Source organism: Salmo trutta, chromosome 33 (assembly GCF_901001165.1).
Source record: "Salmo trutta chromosome 33, fSalTru1.1, whole genome shotgun sequence".
Taxonomy (NCBI): Eukaryota; Metazoa; Chordata; class Actinopteri; order Salmoniformes; family Salmonidae; genus Salmo; species Salmo trutta.
The window spans coordinates 15800700-15813325 of NC_042989.1; positions in this window are offsets into that span (position 1 = coordinate 15800700).

The following is a 12626-nucleotide window of genomic DNA, read 5'->3' on the forward strand; positions in this document are numbered from 1 at the left end:
CAATTAGGCCTGGCTCACAGTCGGCGTTCCAATTTATCCCAAAGGTGTTCGATGGGGTCGAGCTCAGGGCTTTGTGCAGGTCTGTCAAGTTCTTCCACACCGATCTCGTCATACCATTTCTGTATGGACCTTGCTTTGTGCACGGGGGCATTGTAATGCTGAAACAGGAGGCCTTCCCCAAACTGTTGCCACAAAGTTGGAAGCAAAGAATTGTCTAGAATGTCATTGTATGCTATAGCGTTAAGATTTCCCTTCAATGGAACTAAGGGGCCTAGCCTGAACCTTGAAAAACAGTCCCAGTGTTACGCTCGTCGTTTGAATGAGGAGACCAAGGTGCAGCGTGGTAGGCGTACATCATTTCCTTTAATAATGAACACCAACAAAACAAGAAAATGCAAAACCGAACGTAACGGTCTGCAGGGCTAGACAGCACAATGCAAAAACAAGATCCCACAATCTCAGGTGGGAAAAAGGGCTGCCTAAGTATGATCTCCAATCAGAGACAACGATAAACAGCTGCCTCTGATTGGGAACCATACTAGGCCAACAAAGAAATATAAACATAGATTTGCCCACCCAAGTCACACCCTGACCTAACCAAATAGAGAATAAAACAGACTCTCTAAGGTCAGGGTGTGACACACAGACCATTATTCCTCCTCCACCAAAATGTACAGTTGGCACTATGCATTGGGACAGCTAGCGTTCTCCTGGCATCCGCCATACCCAGATTAGTCCGTCAGATTGCCAGATGGTGAAGCGTGATTCATCACTCTAGAGAACGTGTTTCCACTGCTCCATAGTCCAATGGCGGCGAGATTTACACCACTCCAGCCAACGCTTGGCATTGCGCATGGTGACCTTAGGCTTGTGTGCGGCTGCTCGGCCATGGAAACCCATTTCATGAAGCTCCCGACGAGCAGTTCTTGTGCTGATGTTGCTGTCTGAGGCAGTTTGGAACTGGGTAGTGAGTTTTGAAACCAAGGACAGACAATTGTTACGCGCTACGCGCTTCAGCCCTCAGCGGACCCATTCAGTGAGCTTGTGTGGCATACTGAGCCATTGTTGCTCCTAGACATTACCACTTCACAATAACAGCACTTACAGTTGACCGGGGCATCTCTAACAGGGCATAAATATGACGAACTGACTTGTTGGAAAGGTGGCATCCTATGACGGTGCCACGTTGAAAGTCACTGAGCTCTTCAGTAAAGCCATTCTACTGCCAGTGTTTGTCTATGGATATTGCATGGCTGCGTGCTCGATTTTATACACCTGTCAGTAACAGGTGTGGCTGAAATAGCCGAATCCACTAATTTGAAGGGGTGTCCACATACTTTTGTATATATAGTGTATTTGGAATGGCTATAGATGATGAGTCATTTTACATTTTAAAAAAAACAAGTAGGATAAAGATACAGTGAAGTTAGTGAGTAAGAATGTAAGATTAGGCCTACATCAGTGGAGGTTGCTGAGGGGAGGACGGCTCATAATAATGGCTGGAATGGAGCAAATGGAATGGTATCAAACCATGTGTTTGATATATTTGATACCATTCTACTGATTCCACTCCAGCCATTACCACAAGCCCATCCTCCCAAATTAAAGTGCCACCAACCTCCTGTGGCCAACATGTAGTAGTATAAAAATACCATAAAGTATATAAAGCATGACAATCAATAAATCAATATGGTTATCAATAATCAATCAATATCAATTTCAAAAAGAGAAAGTAAATATAATGTATTCAATGTTATTTATTTATTTGTATACAAATTTATATTATAACATACTGTTGATTTACTTAGGATATCAAAAGACATCAAACAATATCAAAAAGGTAATCCCCACATTGGTAGATCATCTAAAGGAGGTACATTGAACATTGAACAGGAGAGGAATGTAATTTAACTGGTGCTGTTAAAGTGAAAGTGAACTGTAAAAACTCTATGCCCTCTAGTGGTTTGAAATATGTCAAGCCCTTTAGCTCACACCTTAAAGTCACTATCTAATCATTCCATCATTTTCAACCACCGAAATAATAATAACTGTATACAAATATTATTTTTGGCATTATGTCTTGGTGGTTTGAGTGCTATATAACTCTTGTCCCACTGCAAGTAGCCTAATGCAGGCAAGCAGATTTTAACTGCAGTATCAACACAACCATCTAAACATGCTTATGTAACTGAATCTCATTATAATCATCATGATTGATCAAAATTTTGCTCACATTTGTAATTGCTATTTGAAATGTATGTATTTTTTGCCTCAATCAGTATCGCGGAAGTTCATCGCCATATAGTGTGATTGAAATATAAAGGTAATTTCCGATGAGCCGACATATGCAGGGTTTACCGTGAATACAGTCTCCGCGAACGCATGTACATTGCCTTTCAGTCGCGCTGATCTTCCGCAATACGGATTGAATCGAGCCCTTACTCCTATTTCTCTACTTGCACTGGAACAAGCATGATGCAAGGCTCAACAACACACTAATCAGTCCCAGAGAAATATTGTCTGACCTCTATCGACATCTAGTTGTGGAATGTGCTTCCTACAACCATAAGCACAGTGTACATTGCCTGCCAGACACTTACAACCAAATCTCCAGACTAGTGTTTGCCAAGGTCAGGGGTCTGAAATGCAGGATGAAAAAGTATGGCGTCTTTCCCTTACGTTTGAATGATGTCATGAAAAAAAGACGTCTAGTTACCTGATGTCTAAAAAAAAAGCCAAGCTTTTCTTCACTGGCCTGGTTACACATCCACCACAGCTGCTGGAACCATGTTGTGTAGGACAATGTGAAAAATATCTGGGCCAGCATATTACAGTTAGTACAGTAGTGTAAAAAGGGTATAGCAAAACTGTATTTGTACTTCATCCTCAGTGTCCTTAGAGTCATCAATGATATGAAACATAGAAAGACTTTGAGTGGACTGTGGAGTCAGCTCTAAAAATAAAAATGTGTGCTTCATTGTGTGTGTGTGTGTTTGAAAGAGAGAGCAAGTAAACAAAAAAGGGGGGGGAGAGAGAGTGAATGAGAGAGCAAGAGGTTGGGAGAGTGCAAGAGAGAGAGAGAGAGCAAGAGGAGGGGAGAGAGAGAGTAACACACACACACACACACACACACAAACACGCTGAGTTTGAGCCAGATGCAGATGCTGAAGAGAAGTAAAAACGAGAGCATGAAGCTGAATTACATATCAAAGGTGAAGTTCAAATGAAGTGCAACAGCATCAACACAATTTTTTTGTCATGAAACATATGGGAATTGCCACAGTACAATTAGTGTGAGAAATAAGGAATTATTTATTTCAGCTGGACTAAAGGGTTAGAGTTTAGGGTGGTCTCTGATTTGGTCCAACTGAAATAATGGAATTCCTTATTTGTCATGCCAATTGTACAGATTGTTAACCCTTACACTAACCCTAACCCTAACCTAGACTCATGTCCACATCATGGCTCAAGCCTAAGCCTAACCCTAACCTCAACCTCAACCCTAACCCCGTCAAACAGTTTGTCTGCTTGAGAAGCATCATTGGGTAAGGCTACCCAAGAGGGCGAACCTAACCCCTCTCCCCCTTCCCATGCACACACACATTATTTTTTTGAAGATGACAGCATCTTCAGTGGAAGATTTATCAGACGCAGTGTGTGGCTGGTTGCCCTGGTAACCTGTCTGACACCACCAACCTAGCCATACCAATCTCTGAAGTGAGAATGATGGTAATCAGAGATACTAACAATTTAGACATAATCCTATCAAATGAAAGGGTTCTCCAGTAGCGCTACAAGAACATCATAAAATCATTAAGCTTTCTGTGTTATGATAAACAGTAATTGTGAATCATTAGAAGGCAAATTAATGTGCTCAATGTGTTCACACACAGTAAGTGTGTTCTACTCCACCTCAGGGAGTGATTTCACCAGATCAACTCACAATCTGTCCAGAAGCTTTCAGTCCTGGCAACTGTGATCGGATCTTATCGGACGGCACAGATATGATCACAAGATACATTTCAGTAGGTCTAATCCGGGGCTACGTGACACATATTTTTCACTACTGCAGTTGAAGTCGGAAGTTTAAATGTATTTGGCTGAAGTGTATGTAAACTTAGTTTTTCACAATTCCTGACATTTAATCCTAGTAATAATTCCCTGTCTTAGGTCAGTTAGGATCACCACTTTATTTTAAGAATGTGAAATGGAATGATTTATTTCTGCTTTTATTTACTTATTTCTTTCATCACATTCCCAGTGGGTCAGAAGTTTACATACACTCAATTAGTATTTGGTAGCATTGCCTTTAAATTGTTTAACTAGGGTCAAACGTTTCGGGTAGCCTCCCACAAGCTTCCCACAATAAGTTGGGTGAATTTTGGCCTGTTCCTCCTGACAGAGCTGGTGTAACTGAGTCAGGTTTGTAGGCCTCCTTGCTCACACACGCTTTTTCAGTTCTGCCCACAAATTTGATGGGATTGAGGTCAGGGCTTTGTGATGGCCACTCAAATACCTTGACTTTGTTGTCCTTAAACCATTTTGCCACAACTTTGGAAGTATGCTTGGGGTCAATGTTCATTTGGAAGACACATTTGCTGATGTCTTGAGATGTTGCTTCAATATATCCACATCATTTTCCATCCTCATGATGCAGTCTATTTTGTGAAGTGCACCAGTCCCTCCTGCAGCAAAGCACCCCCACAACATGATGCTGCCACCCCTGTGCTTCACGGTTGGGATGGTGTTCTTCGGCTTGCAAGCTTCCCCCTTTTTCCTCCAAACATAACGATGGTCATTATGGCCAAACAGTTGTATTTTTGTTTCATCAGACCAGAGGAAACTTCTCCAAAAAGTACAATCTTTGTCCCCATGTGCAGTTGCAAACCGTAGTCTGGCTTTTTTATGGCGGGTTTGGAGCAGTGGCTTCTTCCTTGCTGAGTGGCCTTTCAGGTTATATCAATATAGGACTCGTTTTACTGTGGATATAGATACTTTTGTACCTGTTTCCTCCAGCATCTTCACAAGGTCCTTTGCTGTTGTTCTGGGATTGATTTGCACTTTTCGCACCAAAGTACGTTCATCTCTAGGAGACAGAACGCGTCTCCTTCCTGAGCGGTATGACGCCTGCGTGGTCCCATGGTGTTTATACTTGCGTACTATTGTTTGTACAGATGAACGTGGTATCTTCAGGCGTTTGGAAATTGCTCCCAAGGATGAACCAGACTTGTGCAGGTCAACAATTTTTTTCGGAGGTCTTGGCTGATTTCTTTTGATTTTCCCATTATGTCAAGCAAAGAGGCACTGAGTTTGAAGGTAGGCCTTGAAATACATCCACAGGTACACCTCCAATTGACTCAAATGATGTCAATTAGCCTATCAGAAGCTTCTAAAGCCATGACATCATTTTCTGGAATTTTCCACGCTGTTTAAAGGCACAGTCAACTTAGTGTATGTAAACTTTTGACCCACTGGAATTGTGATACAATGAATTATAAGTGAAATAATCTGTCTGTAAACAATTGTTGGAAAAAGTACTTGTGTCAAGCACAAAGTAGATGTCCTAACCAACTTGCCAAAACTATAGTTTGTTAACAAAAAATTTGTGGAGTGGATGAAAAACGAGTTTTAATGACTCCAACCTAAGTGTATGTAAACTTCCGACTTCAACTGTATATTTTCCTCCTGGTCTGCATACTACACTGTAAAACCAACAATTTCACAGCAAATTATTCAAATGTTTCTTAGTTGGGCTTTAATTGTCCCCCATGATAAAATCGGGGAGGGAACTGTGGATTTCCCTCCGTATTTTCGTCCGTACGTTCGTTAGTCATACGCAATATCTGGATATCATAAGGTGAATGCACGAATTAGTAAGTCGCTCTGGACAAGAGCGTCTGCTAAATGACGTAAATGTAAATGTAAATCTCAGTCAGCACTAGGCAGATTTTGACGAAACTTGGGTGAATGATGTGTCTTGCCATAGAGATCTGGCATTTACAAAATTACACTGATTGGCGGCAGCTATAGTAATTAATAGAAATTTGTTAGTCACACATGATATCTCAATTGTCCCAAGGAGGGTTACATAATTCGTGGGGGACGAATTAATCTCAACATGCAAATTTCCAAAATTTTACTGAGTTACATTTCATATAAGGAAATCAGTCAGTAGACAAATTAATTAATTAGGCCCTGAGCTATGGATTTCACATGACTGGGAGCACAGATATGCATCTGCTGGTCACAGACACCTAAAAACAAGTTAGGTGCGGTCAGTATCTGGTGTGCCTCATGCAACGCGACACATCTCCTTCGCATAGAGTTGATCAGGCTGTTGATTGTGGCCTGTGGAATGTTGTCCCACTCCTCTTCAATAGCTGTGTAAAGTTTCTGGATATTGGCGGGAACTGTTGTACACATCGATCCAGAGCATCCCAAACATGCCCAATGGGTGACATGTCTGGTGAGTATCAGGCCATGGAAGAACTGGGACATTTTCAGCTTTCAGGAATTGTGTACAGATCCTTGCAACACGGGGCTGTGCATTATCATGCTGTTGGGGAGAGTGGCGTTTGCCCAACTACACAAGTGACAATGAGTAAACACACAAGACTGCTTTTACTTTAGCTTTTAGTTTCTCTGGCGTTCTAGTCCACAAGCCGTTCAGGCAAGGGGTGGTTAAAGATGGTGGCCACCTGTAGTCTCTTGCGGTGTGGTCTCAATGGCAGAGTCTGTAACTTTCTTCCTGAGGAGTCTGTGGAAGGAGAGAGAACCACATTGTAAGTGGGAGAGTAGGCACAGTGTGGCTGTCATCCTAACTGCTCCTTTTGAGTGAGGTCCAGCCTGCATTCCCTAATCAGTTGATTAGGGAATGCCTTGCAGGTGTGCTGAATAGTAATCCTGCATAGGTGTGTTGGGTGAGCAGAGCTGTGGAGCTGTCTTCGGCTGGCCTGGTGCTGAAGGTAGTGCAGCCTTCCAACGTGCTGAACTGAGTGTCGCTTTCCACTGTGCTGCAGCCAGTGCCGCTGTCCATGGTGCTGAAGTGAGCGCACCTGTCTCCTGTGCGGAGGTGGGTGGCGACAGATGAATAGCATGACAATGGGCCTCAGGATCTCGTCACGGTATCTCTGTGCATTCAAATTGCCATAGATAAAATGGAATTGTGTTTGTTGTATGTAGCTTATGCCTGCTATACCATAACCCCACCGCCACCATACCATAACCCCACCGGGCACTCTATTCACAACGTTGACATCAACAAACCACTTGCCCACACAACGCCATACACGCTGTCTGCCATCTGCCCGGTACAGTTAAAACCTGGATTCATCCGTAAAGAACTTCTCCAGCGTTCCAGTGCCATCGAAGGTGAGCATTTGCCCCTTGAAGTCAGTTACGATGCCGAACTGCTGTCAGGTCAAGATGCTAGTGAGGACAACAAACACGCAGATGAGCTTCCCTGAGACGGTTTCTGACAGTTTGTGCAGAAATTCTTCAGTTGTGCAAACAAACAGTTTCATCAGCTGGACTGGCGTGGTTAGACGTGGTCTGCGGTTGTGAGGCCAGTTGGACATACTACCAAATTCTCTGAAACTACGTTAGAGGCAGCATATTAATATTAAATTATCTGGCAACAGCTCTGGTGGACATTGCTGCAGTCAGCATGCCAATTGCACGCTCCCTCAAAACATCTGTGGCATTGTGTTGTGTGACAAAACTGCACATTTTAGAGCGGCCGTTTATTGTCCCCAGCACAAGGTGCATTTGTGTAATGATCATGCTGTTTAATCAGCTTCTTGATATGCCACACCTGTCAGGTGGATGGATTATCTTGGCAAAGGAGAAATGATCACTAACAGGGATGTAAACAAAGTTGTGCACAACCTTTTTGAGAAATAAGCTTTTTGTGCGTATGGAACATTTCTGGGATCTTTTATTTCAGCTCCTAAAACATGGGACCAACACTTTACATGTTGCGTTTATATTTTGTTCAGTGTAGTTGTGATTATTTGCCATCAATACAGAAATCTTGGAGACTAATTTGAGCAAAAAACACCAAAACTAAATTTCCCAAGTTTAATCCTCTGAAAAAGTTGTCCTTCTAAACTTCTCCATAAGATGGCATACTAAGTTTGCTTAATATCCCTATATAAAATATGCAACCATAGCTGTTATTATTATGTGCCCATTGTGTAATTAAATCAAAACAAATTAACTGTGGTAGCGGTGAATACACCGCTACCACAGTTAATTTGTTTTGATTTCATTTCCTGTTATTCGTGATATTTTCAGATACAGCATCAAACTATAAATTTATCACATTGATGTTGAGACTATTGCAGAAATTAGAATATGTATTTGCATATGGTTATTGGAAATTACAGTGCAGATGTTTTAATAACAGCGTGTCACTAATGTTGTTACTCTCCATTAGTAGAGTCATCGTAATGTAATAATTGTATTTTTAATCTCTTGGAAAAAGGGAAAACCATCATTGAGGCAGTGGATGCCCTTGCATTTCTAATTCAGCCTTAATTACTTTATTGAGATGACTACTAAATTGATTATTTGGTCTGCATATTTACATTTTATTAATTTAGCAGACATGCTTATCCAGAGTGACTTACGGTCGTGAGTGCATACATTTTGCACTGTGGGAATCGAACCCACGACACTTGTGTTGCAAGCACCATGTGTTACCAACTGAGCCACATGGGACCAGCCTCAAGAGGCTTGTGTATGGGTTGGCTCCTAATGGCCTCTGTTCCTTTAATTGCTGTGATACTTCAATGTGTTCCCTGTTTGTCTCCATGGTCTGGTCATGCCTTTTCAACAATTCACACCCATTGCCGCACTGATCCTGAGTTACAACAAAAGGTTAACATGTTAATCCTTCAATGCAGTAGGAAATTTGATGACAGCACAGAGAAATAAGGGATGACAAGGCAGACAGAATAAACAGACAATAAGGCACATTGTAAGTGAAACACACAGCCCGAAGTGATGTATTATCTTTGCTGGATTCAAGTTCTTTTTTTTGTCTATAAATCTGACACATAGGCCTACTTCCACTGTTGCTAAATGACTAAGCTTAGCAGAATCAAGAAAGAAGAAGTAAGTCACCTTTTAAAATTTGCCATAATTGTCCCATGCTGAGCATGCACCAGTGAAAATCCTAATAAACTACTTAAATCTGGTGGTCTGAAATGACCTCCCATCCCCATGAGGATTTAGTGAATGAACCAGGATAATAGGCACACGTGTCACCAACACCCTATTCATAACACCAATAGGGATGGATTCCATATTGACGTTTTACAAGCGTTGAACTCAATCAGCCTTGCATGTTGCTTGTTGAACGATTATTTAAACCATATCAGTCCCAAATTTCAAACCCATTAAACCACCATTCATGCTTTACTGGTCCCCTTCCACCCATCCATCAATGGATATCCATACAGCAGCAGGCAGACTGGACTCCCTGAGGAGAGTAAGGGGCGTTGTGGCCTGGATCTAATGTGAAGATCATCGTAGAACTGTAGTTAATTTGGCAGCTTTGGGTGCAGATCAAAACATCTCACTAGAATTATATGGGAATTCCATTCAGGGCAATCAAACACTCAACTGGAATAAACCAACCACTCCAAGTGGTGGACAAAAACAATGACTTTCATCTCCGTGTTGATTGATCCTCTTTAATATGCCTAAACGTAGAATGTAGACCTGGATCTTGGTTGTTGTTGTAAAGTTTATATGCCAATGTTGTCAGGATTTTTTGGTGTCACAATCACTCAACCAGAACAGCTGCTTTGGAGTATCCGATGAAGATGTTTGTTATATGTCCTAAAATGTCAACAAATGTCATATACTAACTAGGCCAAATGAAACAGCACGTTTTCCCTTATGCAATGATTGGACTAATAGGAAAACAATTAAGCAGCAACATTTTGAACACTAGCTTTTTGGTACAGTGTGTGAAAACAGTCCAACAATAATTAAGCAAAGCACCAAGTCCCATGAAAGTGCTAAGCTCTATTGTAATACAGAAATGAGTAATATACACATGAGGAACATAATCCAGCTATTCCCAAATGTCTGCCCACGGCCTTTTCCCAACAGGGCACTGAGAGTAGTTTCAGGCGGAGCGGTTATTTGAAAAGGGAATAAGGGATCTGAACTATCTATCTGAACACATGAGGAATCAGCTTCATTACAGTATGTCTCACTGGGACTCACTAGGGTCTGCACACAGTTACTTCTGTGTGGGGAGTTACTTCTGTAATATTTATATTTTCACACTTCATATGAACAAAAACGAAATAAAGTAATGCACTTTTGGAAATTAGACAACAAGAGCCCCCACACCCTATGGGTCCACAGAACCAGGCTTGAAGAAAGCTGGAATAAACATTTTCCTTTTCTGACAGGAAACTATTATATTTGTCTGGCATGAACTTTGCATATTAATTGTACTGTGGTACAGTTTCCACACGATGCTAAACATGTATGGCCTCTTGAGTAATGACTATTGGTTTATGTGAGACAGAAGGCAAGCCATCAGAGATAAATTAATCCTCTACACAATACCTAATGAATACTTAATGACCAAATATGTGAATTTCAACATTTTACCACTATAGCCTTCTTTAACTCATGTTACATGCGTCACAAGTGAAAGCAGATTTTTCGCAATACGGTATGTTTCAAGATTATGACAATTTCTGTGTTGACTAATCAAAGCTTAAATGAATCATGGCCGTACTGTCAGGGCCAGATTAAGAAATCATAGGCCTGTGGCTTAAGGTTCGGGTTAGGGTTAGTGGAAGGGTAAGCTAACATGCTAAGTACTTGAAAAGTAGCAAGAAGTTGAAAAGTTGTCTATGATGAGACTAGAACTCACAACCTTTGAGTTGCTAGACATTGGTGTGATATGCTTACCCATCAACCCTCACCAACCACCATACTTTTATCTTTGCCTTATGCAACCATACCAAACATAACATATCATACTAATTTCAGTGTGCCGGATTAACATTTACAGGTGTATAAAATCGAGTACACAGCCATGCAATCTCGATAGACAAACATTGGCAGTAGAATGTCCTTACTGAAAAGCTCAGTGACTTTCAACATATTCATAGGAAACATCTGCAGTAGGAGCAACAACGGCTAAGCCACAAAGTGGTAGGCCACACAAGCTAACAGAATGGGACCGACGAGTGCTGAAGCAAGTAACGCGTAAAAATCTTCTGTCCTTGGCTGCAACACTCACTACTGAGTTCCAAACTGCCTCTGGAAGCAACATCAGCACAAGAACTGTTCGTCTGGAACTTCATGAAATGTTTTTCCATGGCCGAGCAGCCGCACACAAGCCTAAGATCACCATGCGCAATGCCAAGTGTCGGCTGGAGGGGTGTAAAGCTCACCACCATTGGACTTTGGAGCAGTGGAGACGCGTTCTCTGGAGTGATGAATCACGTTTCACCATCTGGCAGTCCGATGGACGAATCTGGGTTTGGCAGATGCCAGGAAAACGCTACCTGTCCCAATGCATAGTGCCAACTGTAACGTTTGGTGGAGGAATAATGGTCTGGGGCTGTTTTTCATGGTTCGGGCTAGAACCCCTTAGTTCCAGTGAATGGAAATGTACAATGACATTCTAGACGATTCTGTGCTTCCAACTTTGTGGCAACAGTTTGGGGAAGGCCCTTTCCTGTTTCCTCATGACAATGTCCCCATGCACAAAGCGAGGTCCATACAGAAATGGTTTGTTGAGATCGGTGTGGAAGAACTTGACTGGCTTGCACAGGGCCCTGACCTCAACCCCATCGAACACCTTTGGGATGAATTGGAACGCTGACTGCGAGCCAGGCCTAAACGCCCAACATCAGTGCCCAACCTCACTAATGCTTGTGGCTGAATGGAAGAAAGTCCGTGCAGCAATGTTCCAACATCTAGTGGAAAGCCTTCCCAGAAGAGTGGAGGCTGTTATAGCAGCAAAGGGGGGACCAATACCATATTAATGCTTATGATTTGGAATGAGATGTTCGCAGGTGTCCACATACTTTTGATCATGTAGTGTATTCCTTTTTTTATTATTATTTTATATAAATATCTTAATGTTAGAAATAGATTAGGTCATTAACAATCATAAGGTCCTGAAGCCCTCATAATAGTATCACAAACCACAAAAATTCAAGATCCTGAAAAAACTAGATACTGAATCCTGTCATATTTATATGCATGTCAGATGCTGTTAGATAAAGTTTATACAGTGATGTCATTATTTCATAGACCGCAGACATTGTAGACGCTTCCGTCACCAGACCCAACATATCCCAACCAAGCTGCCTTTCCTGCAGCTCAACTCAGCAGCCAAATTAGTTATGACGTGTTCAGTGCAGTATACACATTTCTCCTGAGGGTAAAGAGCCTTTTGCTCATAGGGTCAGACTGGGAATTTAATCTTGCTGCCTTAATGACTCAAGTCATATACGGAACAGATACAAATTGGGGAAATGTCCCTTTCAAATAATTCTTCAGGGTGTAACACAGTAAAGATGTAATCTATAGCAACATTTTTAGTGCTTATTGAGCGTACTTGTATTGAATTGTAATCACAC